The sequence below is a fragment of the Crocodylus porosus genome, unplaced genomic scaffold, assembly GCF_001723895.1.
Source record: "Crocodylus porosus isolate Cpor-Errol unplaced genomic scaffold, CroPor_comp1, whole genome shotgun sequence".
Classification (NCBI taxonomy): Eukaryota; Metazoa; Chordata; order Crocodylia; family Crocodylidae; genus Crocodylus; species Crocodylus porosus.
In genome coordinates, this window is record NW_017728906.1 from 1,369,238 (window position 1) to 1,387,350 (window position 18,113).

Below are 18,113 nucleotides of genomic sequence, written 5' to 3' on the forward strand. Positions count from 1 at the left end.
GAATTTACAATGCATTTTCCCTGCATAATCCTGTTAAGCCGGGCAGTTGGAAATCAGTAGAACTGTTCAAATTGTAGTAATGAAAGTTATCATTTAGAAGAGTTGGGTATTGGCAGACAAACCCTCAGTTACAGACAGCCAGTGAGGAGACAAAAACAAAGGGTCTGCAGATATTGTGTTCTGCTCCACAAATTGTGTGTTGTTCTTCTCATTCATTTATTTACTGATAAATTTATTGAACCTTATGATTACTGCAAACTTAACTAGCACGTAGGGAATGGGAAGAAAGGAGCCAGAAAGATAAGCTAGTAAGCTGGGATAGTTAAGGTACAGGAAACCAAGGAGGAGACAAACTAGTAAAAGCTGTCTATGACCTTTCTTTGTCACAGCAAAGAAGGAACGATTCCAAGATGGACTACTTGGATAGCATCACAGAAAAGGCAGACCCACGCTGCCTGGAGAAGTTGAAAGAAGGTCATTCTCAAAAATAATCGCAATCAAAAAGACAAATTTAACATCAATAAGTATTTTTGACAATAAGCCTTAGCTGTATATGTATGTGGGCAGGGATAAGGATGCATAAAGATGATAAGGAAGTATAATTTCATGGCAGAGCAAAGTTATACTGCTATTTGATTTTAGATGTTTTCACAGGAAACTAAGAGATGACATAAAGGATTAAGTGTAGTTGGAGAAGAGTTTTACCCTAATTTATCATGTATTTACGGCATAGACAGAAATATATTTGGAGTCACAAGGGAATTGCACTGTAAATTTACCAGTGCTTTGTTGTTTTACTGTCTTGTCACTTTTTTCTCAGCCCGTGACTGGAGGTACAATTGGTGGGTTTCTGCCATTACTTTGGAATGTCAGCAACACCTCTTTACCCATTAGTCTATTCCTACCATTAGTATTCTACCATGCAGAGTGTATTTCTTGACAAGTGGAAGAAAATATACATACAAAAATTCTAGTAAATAGCAACACACACATCACCTGAAGAAACTGGCTAACACGGAAAACAAAATAACTTTTTATACTTTTTCATACTTGTGCAACCATGCACAAACTATGAGCCAAGGCCCTGAAAATCATTTAGCTGAGCTAGAGCTATAAAAATTTCAAAATAACATGTTTTGGGGCTTTTGTTTGTGGTTGTTATACAGTTGTTACATTTCATTTTTTCCAAGCTAGCTTAATAATTATCAGGGCTGAAACTTAGGGAGGCAAAGGATGTTCTTTTAAATGAAAGAGTCTGACATCACATGTCTGTAGTAGCTGGAATCATCGACCAGACAACTTCTCTGATTTAGTGCACTTTAACTAATACACTTTAAATTTCGTCCTTTAATTCATTTCATTTAACTTTTCTGACCATTCTTATATAGATAAGATCCAAGAAGAGAGGTACAGCAATAAAAATTTGGCACACAATGGAGATGACCTACAGTGCATCTACGAATTGAGCAAAATCCTCTCAAAAGCCATTAAAACGCCTTGATCAGGAAGCCATTCGCAGTTCATAACAACTGCTTTGCCAAACATCCATAGTTATGAACAATGACACTAATTCTTTGGTCCTAGTACGTTGTGCTTCATTAATTATATGCATATACACTTCCCAATAATAGCATTCCCATAGCAAAAGCAATTTGCATCTGACAAAGATAAACAAAACAGAAAGCTTCTCTCTCTTAAGGTAAATGCCTGAAGCAAATGTCAAGGTCTAAGTAAATTTAACACAGACAATCACATCTGCAAACAAGTTAAAATGGATACTTGTGATCCTGAAGATGATTAATGTCTAAGAATTTAAAAGGGGGAGGAGGGTTGTTAGTACTTTAGTTTTAAAATATCATTATGGTTTATTGGGCACAAATGAAAACAAAAATTATAGATAAGAATCTCCTACTTTCTGTCCACCATTCACTATATATATAGGATAACTGCTATTAAATTAATAGAATCCAACCAAAAAGGACAGTAGTTGGGACAGAGTTTGTTAAAATAAACGATCAACACAAGACATTTTTCTTTTTTTTTGTTTTTGATTAAAAAAAAAAAAGAAGTGGATCTAAAACAAGGATCTTAAAAAGTTCCATTTTAGTGAGATGTTTTCTTTTACTTCCCTAGAACTCCCACATGGAAGGAGGAAAAAGAATATAAAAGAAGAATGAAGTTGGGGGTTTTATAACAGCAAAAGCAGCAAAAAAAAAAATCCAACCTCTCACACAGAAAAATCTCCAAAACCACAATATTTTTTCATTTTAAAAAAATGGGGTTTTTTTAAAGCAACACTCTTGTCCTTACAAAACATTTTAAGTTTGCCAGGACAACATTTTTTCAGTCAAGATTACATTTAGTTCTACTGGCTCCTGGTATACCTTATGACCATCTTTGCGCAGCGAAGAGGAGAGCAAGTACTTGCATTCACCTGCCAAATGTGACTGGTGGGAAAAATAGAAAGTGGGATGCATAGCATATGCTGCATGCTACCCTCCCCTAGGCTGGCAGACATGCTCCCATATGAAAACCACATCGTTAAAGTTTCACTGTAAACAGTATGACCAGCTGGATGACGGGTGGAGCCAACAAGCAGCTGCTCTACATGGCACGATTCCAGAGCTAGGATATTTATCCACCTACAGCAAAATCCTTCTCCTGACTCAGCAACAGTTTCATGCCTGACTCCTAAGTTACCTACTGGATTCTTGGTCTTACCCATTCTTGCCAGTCACGTCCCTTGGATTTCTGATATTCAGCTTCTCCTTTAATCCATGTGTTTCTCCCACTTTCCACTTCCCAACTTCAGAGTTTTTTCCTTTTCTTGGATGGTCTCAGCTTTCCCTCCTTTTACTCATCTTCTACCTTGGCCAATCTCCAAATTGGCTTAAAAAGATGCTCTGTGGCACCATTGTACTCACAGAAAAATTATCAGAAAAATCAGGACCTTCATGTTTTTAGTAGTTTTCTTCTGCATAAAGGAGCAATGTGGCATATCCACTCCAATTTCAGCAGATAACTGGAGGATCACCAGACCCAAAGCTGAACTGCTGTACAGTCTTTGCAGATGTAAATGAAAAGGGAGATGAGGGGTTATTATGTAATAATGGCATGTAGGCAGCTCTCATGTCCTAATGCATCATGAGACCTGCTACAACAGAGATGCTCAACCCCTCACCCACAGGAGAGATCTGGCCCACCAGGTTCACCACAGGTCCAAAAATTTGGCAGTGGTAGCCACTCCCCTGCCACTGAATTTCTGGACCTGAATGGAACAGCAGGGGCTGGAGAGCATGGCCCTGCATGTTAGATCAGATACATAGGGCTCAGGATGATGCAAGGCTAATCTGGGTGCACAGGGCCAGCCAAGATGGCAGAGGGCCTGATTTGGGCATGTGGGGCCAGGCAGATGTGGAATAGGGCCAATTCAGAGGCACAGAAGCCAGCAGAAGACCTGATCCAAGTATACAGGCCTGGTGAAGGCAGCTGGGCTCTAATCCAGGTATATGCGGCTGGCCAAGGAAATGTTGGGCTCAACCGAGGTGTGTGGAGCTAGGCAGGAGCAGTGTGCAGAGCAGTATGGTCCAGGGGGCTGAGGGAAGGAGGTACAGGCCACAGATCAGTCCCGTGCCACGCATCTGGCTCGTGGCATCAGGGTCATCTACATGTGCTATTAAGCTGACAAACTCTGGAGCAGTTCACACTGGAGTTAAGTGCTCCCAAGTGCAGTGTCTACATATGCACCCACCCAAGACTGCAGCAATTAAAGCTGGGCTGACGGGGCACTGGGATTCAGCCCCAAACTCCAGATGGCAGTGTTGGGAGTGTGGGGACTGGTGTGGGAGAGGGACAGGCTGTGGGTTGAGGCAAGGGCAGGAGAAGGGGCAGGGCACTGGCATATCAGTGCTGTTCAGCACTGCTCAGCACTGCATATCCTGGTGACCAAAGCGGGTAGGGGCAGCTCTGATTTTTCTATGCCAAAAAACCCAAAAGTAAATGCCAAAGTTTTCGGGTATTTAGAATTTATTTTGTTATGATAGAGGAGCTAGCAGGCTACCAAATTGCTTTAAACTTGTAAAAGTATCGATAAAACATTGCCCAACTGATCTCTCTATATATAGTGGTGTTTCATTTTAATAACAGAACAACACTATTTTTGGTATTTTGATGAGAAAATTTGGTTTCTTATTAGAAAATTTGCAATTTTTAAACAGGGAACACCAGGACCTTAGCTGGTGAGACAAGTGGCAAGCCCCAGACAGAGGAGCCTGTCCAGGACCAGTACTGGGGACCCAGCGGGACGGCAGATGAGGTGGCCATTTGGGGTCAAGAGGACACACTTTGACAGTTCAAAGCAAGCCACCAGAGGGGCACATCTTCCGGCCCCAGCCTCTAGTTCCCCCTGACTGCAGATCTGGGAGGAGCTGGGCTGGGTCATTTTGCTCCAAGTGACACAACTTGTCCCACACCAAAGTGCATATCCAGGCACCTGCACTGAAGCAAACATCTCTGGCACAAATTTGTGCTTCTTCTATTTGAGCTGCTGCAAACGCATATGCCTGCATATATGGATGCACCCATAGCGTTCAAAACATTCGGTCCTGTTGCGGTCCTCCTGAGTTCTTTGCAACAGAAGAATCGCTCTATTGTTTTTTGGGGTTTTTTTGATAACAGAGAAATAAGTGAAAGTGAAGAGCTGGTACTTTCTAAAAAGTGCCTTGATTCTCCAAAGAATGGGGACCACTGCTCTCCACTGAGAAATGACAACATGGTAAAAAAAGTCTTCTCAGCTCCCACCGTCTGCCCACTCAGCTCCTAAACTGGGAAATAAAAATAGCCACCTTATCTCAGCAGTTTGCATGATTAAGTATCAAAGTATTTTCAGATAATGAAGATTTATCATTTCACACTTCAGAGCTGAAAGAGTCAGCCCAGAGCTAAGAACTGCTAGGCAGACGAGCAAATGATCTAGCACCATCTTAGACAAACATCTTGTTAATACTATAAGTAAAACTTTTCTCATTTAAGATGCCTTTAAAAATAACTTGCAAGATCTTCATTAAAGATTTGCTCGGAGGAAAAGTATAAGCTGTTGTCATTTTCAAACTGCAGAGAGTTTGTGGGTGAACATACATACACAGAATGATTCTTCCTTCGTTTACACTCATACCATGGCAAGATTAGACCCTGATTCTGCTAGCAAGGAACTCGGTGTCCATACACAACTCCATTAATTTCACTGGAATTCCCCACAGGTTCAGAAATTTGCATTAGTGGAACAGAATGCAGAAATATGAAAACAACCTTTAAAAATTCAATCTAAATCTGGTGCAAGGGATAAAAGAATCAGGCACAATTAACGAGCATTTCTACATTAGCTTCGACAATTCTAAAGGCCCAGATTTACCGAAAAAAATAAAAATAAAGGCATATTCTTAGTTGTTTCAGTAGAATGCCCAAGAGGTTAAGCAAGACATTATATATAACCAGACCTGTTTAGTTGCTCCCATCTTCCTGACATACACATCCACTAGACAGTTCTACTGCTTGTCCCAGTATCGGAATATACCCCATTTAAAACCTTGCAACGTTCACACTTAGCTGGTTGAAAATCTTTTCCTTCAATACAGTTAATGAGACAGCTTTAAAGACACTTCCCCAAAACATGCATAGGATGTAAATGAGATGTAAAGAATGTGTTAAGAAGAACATACAAAAAGAACTCATTCTAACTCAGGTTTCTATACTGCATCATAAACTGATGGGGTTTTTTTCTTTTGATAGATCTCTGCTGAAGCCTTGTAGCATATTTTGCTTGAACTGAGGTGGAATCTATGCAAAATGTATCCAGTTACATAAGTTGCGGTGAAAGACTTCCTGACAGTGAGATCTATTAGACTGTGGAATATTCTCTCAAGGGAAGTGGTGGAGACGCCATCATTTGGGACTTACAACACATGTGCTAACAGCAGAAGGACAGAAATTAACTCTGTAAGAACTACATGACTAATACTCACAGTAGATACTTTTGGAATTCCAAGTTTGTCATGGTTACTCCAAAGACAGCCTGATTAAACAAACACTGTAAAAGCCACAAAAGCCTATATAAATCTATTTGCATGGTTTCCAAAGTCTTTAATAGGTTTTCACAACACAGGAACCAGATGTACTTTTATTGAATTGAGACCTTAAAATATGGTGTAATCCATATGGCCAAAATAACTAGGCAATAATGGTGGATTTACTATGGGACTATAATAGTTATGGGACATGACTATTTATGATGTATAAACAAATGTCAGCCACAACTGTCATTTCCACACAATTATTTTCATATATGAGACAAGATGTATGGGAAATGGCACCATGACCTCACTGAGTAGAAGAAAAAAAACATGTTTGAGGCAGAAAAGATGCTGTGCTTTATTAGTAGTGGGCCTACCGCTTTTCCCACATGAACAGCAAAGAAGAGATCGCACCTCACAGCACAGATCTTCCCATTCCTGTTCAGGGGAAGGAGAGTGAATCTGCACAATACCATTCATTCCAGGGCCTGGTTCCTTAGAAAAATCTTTGGCTAAGTTGGGAATATGTATCTGGGTAGCCTGGAAATATTATCACTCAATACACCTAGAGGCTCCATTTGAGGGAATAGGGCCCCATGGTGGCAGGCACCATGACAACACAGAAGAGGAAGACCTTCCATACCCCCGAAGAGCTTACCATCTTGACAGACAAGCCAGAAGTGGGTGAGAGGCAGCAGAAACAAAGTCAGTTTCCCAAAGTTATGCAGAAAAGTCCATGGCAGAACTAGAAATAGCACCTAGGTCTCCCAATGCCTTGTACAGGACCCTTGTCACACCATGCCCTATCACAATCCAAGGGCAGCAATACAGCAGCTAGGGGCAGATGTTCAAAAGCCTGAACCTGAATTAATTTAGTGTTTGCAGGTTAGTCTAACCTGCAGAGAGTGAACGGGTTTGCAAGTGGATAGATTTTCAGCACATGCCTGCAGTGGCTCAAGCCAGAAGCCTGGGGGCACTAGAGCAGCCCTCCCTTCCACAGGGAAGCTGAGCTGAGGAGGGGAGGCATGGCCAGGCCTCTGCAGGCCTGTCCCAGTGGCGCCTTGACAGCCAGGAGCAATCCAGGCACATGGGGCTGCCCAGCTCCAGAGGGGATTCTTCCCTCTCCCCCACTGCAGGGCTGGAAGGGAGGCCCTGTTTGGTGCTGGAGGGGGAAGCAGCAGGCAGGGAGGTCAGGGTGCTTGTGCCCTGCACAGGCACGGCTCCAGCCAGCACTATGCAGGAGAAGGAAGTGGAGTCTGCCTTATCCCTGTGGCTCTGCTCCCTGAGCCTGCAGCTCCAGCCCCGCACTGGAGCCAGCTGTTTCCCCCACTTCCCACTGTGCAGGTCCCAGCACTGTGCCAGGACCTGGTTCCCTGTGGAGTCCAGCACCAGGCTTCCCCGTGAGTGCAGAGCAGTGAGTGGGGCATGGAGCCACAACAGAGGCAGCCAGTGCTGCACTGCGGATGAGGAGCACAGCCCCACACAGCCTGGCTGCTTCTATCCCCATGGCTCTGCACTGTGCCTGCAGCTCTGCACTGACACGGGAAAGATCCAGGTTGGATTCTGCAGGGAAACAGGGGGTGGGGCTCCCTCCACTCCCAGCACAATGGGAAGCAGCTGGCTCCAGTGCACGGCTGGAGCTGCAGGCTCAGGGAGCAGAGCCACAGGGATAAGGAAGATTCTACTCCCTGCCCCCGTGCAGCACTGGCTGGATCCATGCCTGCACCGGGCATAAGCACCCTGACCTTCCTGTCTGCTGCTGCCGCCAGGCAGTGGGGGCTGCATGCAATGGAGGGAGTGTGTGGGGGGCCTTACACCCTGCCTCACCCTCCCTCACATAGACACACCCACACCCTGCCCAGCTGAGCTCTGCACTCCCGCTGCCCCTCTGGCATGGAACAGAACCTCCCCCTGCCCCCACTCTAGGACTGAGCAGCATTGCATGGAACGCCCCCCCCCCCCAACCCTGCAGAGGCAGGAGGGGGAAGGGGAGGAGGAGAAGAAGTCCCTTTCCAGCACCTCACAGAGTCCCTCTCCCCACCCTGGGAGGAGGAGGAGGAGAAGGAAGAGTCCCCCCCAGCAAAGAAGAGATCCCCCTCCTCCCCACCCGGTGGGACAGTCAACCCAGCATGTTCCCATTAAGGTGAAGGGGGCAGGGAGAATGGTTAATTTCTCCCTCCATCCCTTCCGTGTAGCTGGGGTCTGCCAGCTCCAGGGGCCTCCACTGCAGCCTTCTCCCCTCTGCTCCCCAGCAGACAGGCTGACCCCAGCTGCAGTGGGGGAAGAGGGGAAGAAAGAATTAACCCCCTCCCTGCCCACTTTGCCTTAATAGGGCCATGCCAGCTGGTGTCTCTGCTAGGGCTCATTCCTACTCCAGCTAGAGAACAGAGGGGCAGGGTGAGCCCTGCCCAGCCCAGAGACCATACTGGGATGCAGGAGATCTGGTTTATCCAGCAAGGGGTCTGGAACAGACATTTCATAAACCAGTTTGAGCCAAATCAGTTAAGTCTGATACTACATTCAACCAGGTTTATCAGTTGGGCTTAGGGAGCAGTGTGAGATGCATGGGTGAAGGCCCATCACACCCCCACACCCTGAAGCCCCCCAGAGACCCCCAGCAGCCGTGGAGCTCCCCCACTGACCCCCAGCACAGCCAGAGGTAAGTGGGGCCTGTGGAGGGAGGAGCTAGCTTAGATCAGCTGTGAGGAAAGAGCTGAGAGGAGCCAAGGAGGGTCTTGCCCCACCCTGGCTCCTACTTTACCCAGCCCCCCAGGGAGCCACGCAACTGGAGCCTTGCGAACAGGCTGCGCGAACAGGCGCGCTGCCTGCCTGGTGCATGAGTTAGTGCAGAAGTTTGTGCAAGAGGGTGAGCAGGAGGGCCCAAGGCCCTGCCAGTGAGCCCTAGGGAAGCTAGTCCCATCGGTAGCCAGACTCCCAGAGGCATGATGCAGATGGGCACACTCAGACGCCCTCAGAGGCCTCCATCCAGACAGAACCCACGGTTCCTGGCTCCACACAGATGGAGCCCCTGGCTCTCAGCTGCGGGGGCTGCCTGTCATGTTTCCAAGCTCATGGGACCAGGAGCACGGCCAGCTCCCCTTGCGAGGTTTGCTCCGCTTGGGATCTCTGAGGCATCAGATTGAGGAGCTCCAGGTCAGAGTCCAGAGACTGCATACCATCAGGGATGGCAAGCAGAAGATAGACTCCTACTGCCAGCCCCTTCACCCCCTAGAGGCAGAGGGTAGATCAAGGTCACCTTCCAGGACAAGGGAGCACTCAGGGATCTCCCATACTGTCCAGCCAGGGGGTTGGGCCAAGGTGATCAAGGGCCCCAAGGCCCACCGAAGTAAAGTCCCCTCCCCTCTGGGGCTTTGCAACAGGTATGAACCTCTTGCAGCCCCAGTAGAGCCTGCAGAGATGCCAGCTCCTGCAGGCAAAGGAGAATCACCCATCCCTACTCTCCCTAAGATGAAATGCAGAGTGGTCATTGTGGTAGACTCCCTCCTGAGGGGGCAATCTGCCACCCTGACCCCGTAGCCCAGGAGGTCTTCTACTACCCAGGGGCCTGCATCTAGGACATAGCCAAGAGGATCCCAAAGATTATCCAGCCCTCCGACCACTACCCTATGCTCCTAATCAATGTGGGCACGAATGACATGGTTTGGAGCAATCCCAACTGGGCCATGAGAGACTACAGGGCTGCAGGGTTTAGGGGGTTGGGGGTTCAGGTGGTCTTTTTCTTGCTCCTCCTGGTTGTGGGTCATGGGCTGAGGAGGGAGAGATGGGTTGAGGTAGTCAACCAGAGACCGCGGTGCTGGTGTCATTGTGAAGGCTTCGGCTTCCACAATCTCATCCCGCTCTCTGATGAGGGAGGCAGTGGGCTGCTGGGAAGAGATGTCCTCCACCTTACTCTTCTGGGGAGGAGGCTCTTCTCAGCCAGACTTGCTGACCTGCTTCACCAGACTTTAAACTCAGCCCACTGTGGGATGGGGGGAGCACTGCCACTGCAAGCCCACTTGGCAGCCAGCAAGCTAAGGCACTCAAGGGAACCCAACCCTACCCCGGACCCAGAGCACTCTGTAGGGAAGGCAAGGGCCCCAAAATAAGACCTTACGTGCTTGTATACCAATGCCAGGAGCTTGGGGAACAAACAGAAGGAAGTGGTACTTCTAAATGAAAAGGATTACAACCTCACAGAGATAACGAAGACCTGGTAGGACTCTATGAATGACTGGGCCACAAGTATAGATGGCTATACCTTGTACAAGAGAGATCATCTGGACAAAAGGGGCGGTGGGGTAGCTCTCTACATCAAGGAAAGTTGTGCATCCCTGCAAGCTGCCATTGGCACCCAGGGGGGATGATTGGAAACCGGGTCATAATCTGTGGTGAACAAGGCACAGGGGGCACAATGGCGGGAGTCTACTACAGACCTCCTAGTCAAGATCAAGAGCTTGACTGGGAATTCACCAGGGAACTAGCTGAGGCTGCATGCTCCTGGTGCATGGTTGTCATGGGAGATTTAACTACCCTGACATCTCATGGGAAGAGCACTCAGCCACATCCGAATGGTCAAAAAACTTCCTCACATGCCTGGATGAGCTCTGACTTAAGAAGTCTATGGATGGACGAGAGGCAAAGTGCTGCTTGACCTGGTACTGGCAACCAGGGATGACTTAATCAGCAGCCTAACAATCGAAGGGAAGCTGGGAGACAGTGACCATGAGCTGATTCACCTTCACTATCTGCCATAAAGCAGGCAAGTCAGTCAGCAAAGCAGAAGTCCTCGACTTCAGGAAAGCTGATTTAGACAAGCTCAGGAGGCATGTTGGCGAGGCCGTAAGGGTCCACGACCCAAAGGGGAGGAGAGTTCAAGAAGAATGGCTGCTCCTTAAGGGAACGATTCTGGAAGCTCAAGCAACATCTATCCCATCTTGGAGGAAAGGCAATAAAAGGGCACAGCAGCCCCCTTGGCTCTGCAGGGAACTAGCAGACCTCCTGCATCTAAAAAGAAAGAGATATAAAGGATGGAAGGCTGGATCCACCCCAAAGGAGGAGTATTCTGCACTGGTCCAGAACTGTAGGGAGCAAACCCGAAAAGCCAAGGCTGCGACTGAATTGCAGCTGGCTACACTTATCAAGGACAATACAAAGTCCATTCTCAGATATGTGGAGAGCCAGAGGAAAAGCAAGGGTAACATTGGACCCCCGCTAAACCATATAGGTCAAGTGACAACTGACACCCAGGAAAAAGCCAACCTGCTTACTGGGCATTTTGTGTCGGTTTTTTACCAGCCCCTGCTCAATATGGTACAGGACGGCCAGGGCAAAGGAGAATTGTTACCCTTCATCAATATTGATCATGTGAAGGAACACCTTGAAAGGCTGGACTCCTTTAAGTCAGCTGGCCCAGCCAGTTTATACCCCAGGGTACTTAAGGAGCTGGCAACCATCATAGCTCAACCACTGGCATGGATCTTTGAGAATTCGTGGCACTCTGGTGAAACGCCCAAAGAGTGGAAGAAGGCCAATGTGGTGCCTATCTTCAAGAAAGGAAGGAAAGTGGATCTGGGGAACTACAGACCCATCAGTCTGACCTCTATCCCAGGGAAGATCTTGTGGGGGGGGCGGGGAATCAAAGAGACCATTTTTGGCAAACTGGCTGAAGGCAATTTCCTGAGGGATAGCCAGCATAGGTTTGTTGTGGGTAGCTCTTGCCTGACCAATCTCATCTCCTTTTATGACCAGGTGACATATCACCCGGACAAGGGAGAAGAGATTGACATCATATAACTCAACTTTAAAAAAAGCTTTTGATTTGGTATCCAATGATCATCTTAAGAAAAACTGGCTAACTGTAGCCTTGGCTACATCAGAGTCCACTGGCTTCGAGGTCGGACCCAGAGAACAGTAGTTGATGGAAGTCAATCATTGTGGTGTGCTGTGACCAGTGGGGTCCCCCCAAGGCTCCATCCTTGGGCCTATTCTTTTCAACATCTTCATTAATGATGTGGATATTGGTATCAGAAGCAGACTGGCCAAGTTCCCTGATATCATCAAATTTTGGGGTAAAGGGTCCACACTCAAGGACAGGATGGTGATCCAGGCCAACCTTGACAGACTCAGAAAATGGGCGGATGAAAACCTGATGGCGTTCAACACCGAAAAATACAAGGTACAACACCTTGGGAAGAAAGACCCACAGCATGTTTATAGGCTTGGCAGTGCTATGCTTGCTAGCAACACGGCCAAAAGGAACTTGGGGATCATGATTGATCACAAGATGAATATGAGCCACCAACATGATGTTGCAGCCGGCAAAGCGAGCAAAACTGGCTTGCATCCATAGATGCTTCTCTAGCAAATCCCAGGATGTCATCCTCCTGCTGTACTTGGTCTTGGTGAGGCCAATACTATATCCAATACTATATCCAATTTTAAAAGGATGTGGAGAAGCCTGAGATAGTCCAAAGGAGAGCCACACTCAGGAAAAAAAAAAAAAAAAAGCCTTATGATGACAGGCTGAGAGCTTTGGGACACTTCAGCCTGGAAAAGCGCAGGCTCAGGGGGGACCTGGTGGCTGCCTGTAAGTATATAAGGAGTGTACATAAGGATCTGGGGGAATGTCTGTTCACCAGAGTGCCCCATAGGATGACAAGGGCAAACGGTCACACTTCTCCAAGACAGTTTTAGGCTGGACATAAGAAGAACTTCTTTACAGTCCGAGCCCCCAAGGCCTGGCACAGACTGCCACCAGAGATGGTGCAAGCACCTACTCTGGACTCCTTTAAGAGTCAATTGGACATTTATCTTGTTGGGATCCTGTGACCCCAGCTGACTTCCTGCCCCTGGGGCAGGGGGCTGGACTCGATCTTCTGAGGTCCGTTCCAGCCCTAATGTCTATGAAATCTCATACCAGTTTTGGCCATTTTGAAACTGGTTTGTGTGCACTGAATGTCTGTTCTGTTACAGGTTTAAACCAGCTTCTAACCATTTAAACTGGTTTATGTGTAATGTCTGGCCCTAGCCAATGTGGTCTGACTCTGCCTGAACTTTCTCCCAGACCCCGCATTGCTTAGTAATCCAGATTCTAAAGGAGGTTTTCTAGGCTGCAAAATTCTAGGTGCCAGAACGATCACCAATGGGATGACTGGGCCAACACTAGGGCACACGGCATCCAAACAAATAACTGTGCTATTTGCATGGATTGCGATAGAGTTTCAGCCCTGTTTGGACATTGAAAAGAAAACAATACATAAGAAAGTGCTCTTCATATTTAGATTTATACACAGAAGAGAGAGAAATCAGAACCCTGCACTGCCAGCCTGAACTGTCTTGATTGTTAATGTTACTCTTCATGCAATATAGCTTTTGCTTTTGCTCAGTTTTTGTATTACTTCTTAGGAAATACTAACAAGTGTGGAAGTTTCTTATTAAACATAATGAAACAATAACAAGCCTAGACACATCATTGCATCTGGCCTAAAAATAATTTGTAGTCCCAGTCAAAAGCTACAAACTATGGTTATTTGAAACAGGGCGTCCACAAAAGGAGTTTTTTCTTGTTGAACACCTCTGAAAGCAGTACTATAGTCCCCTGAATTTGACTTAAAGCACTGAATTTACCTCCACTTGCTTTAAATACGCATCACTTGTTTTTATTTAACTTTTCAGCTGAAGATAGCTTGAGTATTTACTCTCAAATTATAGGCTTGCGCCCAATTCTAGACTTTCTCACCTCAAATGAAACTCAGGAATTTAAGCCTGTGTAGTACAGCACCACCAGACCCCACCCATCTTAATTTGGAGACCCCACCTCCTTACTTCAAGATTGGGAGAACTTTCAAGGATGCCTGAACCTGGGTGTTCCCCAAATTAAATCCTAGGATCTGAAAAAGTTTCATATTTTATTTAAATCACCACAAGTGCCCATCTCCCCTTTTCTTCCTACATGATTATCTTTAGCACAGGCCACACTTCTGACACGTTAAACTTTAAAAGCTGATATTCTGCTGTACTGACCACCACAAACTTGAAGCACTGAGCAATGTGGACATCAACACAATTCATGAGACTTTGGTTCAACTGATTCGTTACAACTAGCTGTATTTCAGCAGTGTTCATTTCAATTCTGCATTGTATTAAGAGGCAAAAAATTCAAATCAACTGACAAGAACGGAACAGGCTATTTCTACCTTCAGCTGCAAACATACATTTCTCATGGAAATTAATGCCAGTGGTATCTGGGATTTTAAGAACAGAATCAAGCTTTTATTCTTCCATATACTGTAGAAAAGCACATACTAGAAATACTCTTCTTCTGTGTCAAAAACATAGATCTTAATATTCCATAGCAAAATAAAACAAATATATGTGTTTGTCTCAAGTTACAGGCTAAAATATGTCAGCTTCATTTGCATTATTTAAAGAGTGCTGGTAGTATATCTTATACTATTCATTGAAATGAAGAGTATACGATACTATTGCTATTCTCTTTTTTCTCCTTTTACAGTCCTTGACACAGGTGGAGATTTTCTCTATAAATAATGGCTACTTACTTTCAATTATGTGTATACTTTGGCAGAAGAATGCTTATAAGAGGTCTCTCTTTGAAGGCGTCCACCTGCATCCAAATCCCTAGGTACATTTACAAAAAAGGGGTAATTAATGAGAATCAGGGATCTTGCAAAAATGTCTATATTACACATTTCTTTCTCCTTTCCCATCTCAAGTGACACAAAATCTTTCCACTAAGAAAATCCCCTGCAAAAGTGTCCAACTACAAATATAGATTAAAATGACCAAATTCTACTGAGACCAATAAGCAAAGGAAGCAAGCTCCAGAGGTATGCCACTTCTGAGTGGCCATCAAGAGAAGACTCAAGTACAGCCTACTATAGGAATCAAGTCTAAATGTCAGAAAGGTCAGGATAACTATAACAAGAATGGTTACATGTTACACTCTCTAAAGTGGACAAAGCACCATCTATTAGGTATGGCTACTTTCTGAACATCAAGACCTAATTCAAAATCCAAAAGACTGGACATACGTCCGTCTTACCTTTATCTCTATATGGACTCAAATATAGTATTTGTAACAGTTTGTGGCAGCCACTTTTCCAGCCTACCATGTAGTTTGGTCTCACTGAGACCCTGGCTTGTTCTTTGTCTATAATATAATATAATTCGTTGCCAATAATGATACCAGGTAAACACCCCAAGCAGGATGGCAATTTGTCTGATACAGCTACATTTGTAGCAGTTTACAGCATCTGACCCTGTTCTGAGTTTGCCTCCCAGGGGAAGAGAACTCAGATCAAAATGAGTTCTTGGAGCAGGCCTAATAAAATACCTTTTATTGGAAATGTGCAATGTGACAGTATATTGGTTAGTGCCACCGGCTATAGCAGATAGTAAGTCTGCTGAGGATCTTACTGGCAGGTGGGAGGTCCAGCCATGAGGTATCAATCAATTGCATTCTATTCAGACACTGCACAATTATGTAACCACACCTATACAGGCAAATTAGCATGCATACTGGTTTTTAGCCTAGTAATTTTTGCTTTAGCAACATTTAAATGCTATTAAAAATGACAGGCAACTAGCATAAGCAGCAACTTCTGGGCATGGTTGACAAAGATCTATCAGCCCTACGGCAGCTTAAAACCCCATTTCAATTTTTCCCTTCTCCATCAGTATGAAATTAGGCTTTTATTCATTATGGATGGTGTTAATAATGCCAAACCAAGAGTTAAAACAAAAATACTAAACCAATTGCATGCTTCTTTCTACTTAAGTTCAGTATCAAAGTGAATAAACTAAACTGAAACATTTTGGTAATGAAAGTTGTCAGAAGTCCATTATGGTGCATAACGGTATTATAGTCAGCTCCTAAAATGGTCATTTCTAGTATATAAACAGTATTTTCTCTCTTTAAAAGCACACATAATGATTGCAAAAAGGACTAGGACTAACATAAATGAAAATTTACATTTTCTATTTAAACACAGGACAAATAAGCTAAGGGTGGCAACCGTACCACATACCAAATGACATGGTATGCTATTCCACATAGCTCCTATCACACTTTCCTATGCTACCCTACCAACATGCTTCAATCCTGACCTAAAATGTACCATTTTTACAGCCTACCATGTATTTCAGTCTCACCGAGACCCTGACTTACCCTTTGTTCTCACTACTGGCACTGCCAATAGTGATGCCATGTATATACACCCCAAGTGTGGTGGTGATTTGCCTGATATGGCAACATAGCTACTAGGATGTACAAGATGTAGACAAAATAGGCAAACATATACTGAGAACAACTTACGATCACCATCAGATTGCGTGGCACCGACTCAAGAATGGCTTTGAGGTAAACTGCACCAACCTTGAGGCATCCAATGCTGCCAACATCCATATAGTTAATTTGTGCAAACACAAACAAGAGTCCAATTTTTTGTCACTGTTCAAAATGAATTCTGCGTAAAGCAACTAGACATTATAAAGAGAAGCTAATAATTAATTGCAGTACAATGCCCCTCCAACTAGCTCCCATACATCATAAGATGTTAGATGCTTTTAATCAAAGTGCTTCATTATCATATTGCCATGTATCACTTTTTTTTTTTTTTTTTAAAAAGGATGACATTTTTATAGCAGTAACCTTAAACTTTTCAGCCACACATCTTACTGGTTAAGATAATATTATAGCAATAGCTATGATATGAAAATAGATTACCTTAAAATAACTATGTCCACTTTTAATCATGCTAATGAATGATGGATCACTAAGTTGCTGCTAGAATTGTTATACTGTGGTCCACATTTTAACTTAATTTTTCCTTTTCTCTTGTCTGACCAGCCTAGCTCTATAAATTATGGTACAAGTGAGGAACGCATACAACTTAAAAATATAAATATAAAATATAAACTTCATGTATATAAAGGTAAAGGAAACTGTTAAACAAATAAAGGGATGTATATAAAATTTTAAAATAATGCTCCCTAGAACATGCTGTCTTCCACAGTCGGGTAAATAATTATTGTCGATTAATGGGGCTGGTAATGATCATCACGTGTTAACAGCATGAACAGTTTTTGGGCACAGCACTGCAAGAGCAGAAAAGTCTGTGTCACATGAACTAAGGAAGTCTGCACTCCTGACCACCATACTCAATTAATGGAAAGATTAGCATGGAAGGAGATTGCATGTAGAAGGGGCAAGCCATCTAACTACTAATGTCCTCTCTCACTGCTGCTTCACAGGATGTTTCAGTTCTTGTTCACTTCATTTGTGATCAGCACAAATAAAAAAGGAAAAATGCATATATTTACTACAGAACATTGATGGGGGCTTGTTTGTTTTAGTTACTGAAATACGTTCTCCTAAAGGTAAGTGTATGTTCTCTTCTAGGTTGGCGGATCTCCGGCGGGCTTTAAACTAGGCTCGTCGGGGGAAGGGGAAGACAAGGGAGAAGGAAGCCTTGGACCGCTAAACCAAGCAGCACTCACAAGTACAGCCCAGCCTAGACCGACGAGCGGAACATATACACAGGTAAGCAATAGGGGCCAGGGCAATGCTGTGATTAGGGGGCCAGTGCACACATCCACAGGAGGCCTCAAATGCCTCTATACAAACACTTGTAATATGAGAAACAAGTAGGAGGAACTTGCCCTCCTGCTAGCTGATGCCAACCCAGACATAGTGGGGCTCACTGAAACGTGGTGCGACCCAACACATGACTGGGCAGTGAATATCGAGGGCTATAGGCTCTACAGGAGCGACAGAACAGGGAGGAAAGGCGGGGGTGTGGCGCTCTACATTAAGAGGGAATACACATCCTCATCAGGTAGCACAGTCAGAGGAGGGGCAGACAGAAGTGCTCTGGATTAGAATACAAGGCAGTCGAGGGGAAAGAGACTTAACGGTGGGGGTCTACTACAGACCTCCCAACCAAGGGGAAGAGCTAGACCAGGAATTCTTAAGTTAGCTCACGAAGGTACTTAGGTCAAAGGACGTGCTCATAATGGGCAACCTGA

At 44.9% G+C, this 18,113-nt stretch overlaps 1 long non-coding RNA gene across 1 annotated transcript in view; it reads left to right on the top strand.

Moving 5' to 3' along the window:
• Window positions 1–10,798: 10,798 nt before the first annotated feature.
• The window catches only part of LOC109305586, a 12,577-nt gene continuing 5,262 nt past the window's right edge, over window positions 10,799–18,113 (top strand). Inside the window, exon 1 of the long non-coding RNA XR_002099644.1 lies at window positions 10,799–10,895. This is a non-coding gene — a long non-coding RNA (uncharacterized LOC109305586). The remainder of the gene's footprint in view (window positions 10,896–18,113) is intronic.